A 2,044-nucleotide genomic window follows, 5' to 3' on the forward strand; every position below is an offset into this window, starting at 1 on the left:
TCCATATTCAATCTACTAAAACCATGAGCTTATAAGTTATTATCTAACATCACACAATTATGACCCCCTCTTCCCATATCTGTAACTCCCTTCTTGGACAGTTAAGAACTTTGACTCCTGTGATCCATGGTACCTTTGTATATTCAGTCCTAGAAAACCCAGGAAGTATGGGTCAGCTTCAGAATCCTAACCCATTCCACTGCAAAAAACCCCACCAAATTAGAGTTCAATATTTGTTTCAAGTTCTCTTTGTCTTTTGTCAAAATACTTTCTTTAAATGTTACCCGGGTTAGCTCTTCCACCCCCCAAATTAAATTTCAGTTTATAGATCTCTCTCTCTCTCTCTCTTTTTTTTAGCTGCATGGCATGGGAGTATCTTAAGGGTACATGCCTGGCTAACTGAGTAAAAAGGTAAACATACGTGTAGTTTTGTTAGGAATTGCCCATTTCCTCCCAGAAGGGTTCTATCAATATGCATTTCCACCAGCAATGGATGAAAGTGCCTCTTTCCCCACAGCCACAATAAAATGTGTTGTCATATTGTAAATTTTTGCCAATCTGCTAGGAGAGAAATGGTATCACAGCACAGTTTAAATTTGTATTTCTCTTATAATGTGAATTGAACATATTTTCACATGTTTAAGGCCCATTTAAATCTCTCTCTCTCTTTATATATATATATATACATATATATATATATATATATACTTTAGTGAACTGTCTATTCATGTCTTTTGCCCATTTTCCCATATTTTAAAAAAAATCTCACCTCCTCCATGTTTTTAAGCTCTTTTTATATTAAGGATATTGGCCCTTTATCTGCAACATAGATTGCAAATATTTTCTCCCATTTTATCATTTGACTTTGTTTATGGTGTTTTTTTGCCAAGAGGAAATTTTTTAGTTTTATGTGGTCAAATTTATCAATCTGTTCTTTATTGCCACCAGATTTTGAGGCATAGTTAGAAAGCCTTTCCTGACACCTAGATTATGCAGGGATCCATCCATATTTTCTTCTAGTACTTGTGTGGTTTCATTTTATACAGTTAGATCTCTGATCCATTTGGAGTTTATTCTCTTGTAGGGTGTGAGATAAGGATCTAGTTTTTTCTTTGTTCCATGGCTACCCTGTTGTCCCAGCACCATTTATTTAAAAAGTCAATCTTTGCCCTAGTGATTCAAGATCCCATCTTTATTGTAGATAAATTTTCCATATGTACTTAGGTTGATTTCTGCGCTTTTTATTCTGTTCTGCTGGACTGCCTATCCATGCATGAATATCACACTGTTTTAATTATAGAGGCTCTAGAGTATGTTTTAATGTCTCATAGGACTAGTCCTTGGCCCCTTGTTAAAGCTTTTTTTTTTCCTCAGTATTTTTCTAGATACTCTTGCACATTTATTTTTCCATATAAACTTTAGTATCAACTTTTCGAGCACCATTAAAAAATAATTTGTCCCAAAAATGTTCCTAAAATTTTGAATTAATTCATAACATTTATTTTTTTTAAAGATTTATTTATTTATTTGAGAGAGAGAGAGAGCAAGGAGGGGAGAGAGAGAATCTGAAGTAGGCTCCATGCCCAGCGCAGAGCCCGATGTGGGGCTTGATCTCACAACCCTGAGATCATGACCTTAGCCGAAATCAAGAGCTAGACGCTTAATTGACTGAACCATCCAGGTGCCCAGTTCCTAACATTTAAAATGGAGAGAAAATATGGATTTCTGGTTTCTCTTGAAAATTGGGATGGTCTATCAACATGGGCCTGTTCTTTCCACGTGATCCAAAAGTGTAGAGCAGAGTAGTAGCTGTGGCCTTCACAAAGGCCCCTGGTGTCCAGGACGACACGGTACCCACCACCCCCTCTCACCGCTGACCTCTCACTCTTGACCTTCACACATAGAAGTTCCTCCCGTGGCATGGGCATTGGTGACACAAGCTTTAAATGACCAAGAAAGTTATAAACCATGTCTACCCTTTGTTATCCATTCCTCTGTGTCACAATAAAAGGTTATTAAAGGGATTTGTGCCTGTTTTGTTCAC

The sequence above is a fragment of the Halichoerus grypus genome, chromosome 1 (genome assembly GCF_964656455.1).
Source record: "Halichoerus grypus chromosome 1, mHalGry1.hap1.1, whole genome shotgun sequence".
Taxonomy (NCBI): Eukaryota; Metazoa; Chordata; class Mammalia; order Carnivora; family Phocidae; genus Halichoerus; species Halichoerus grypus.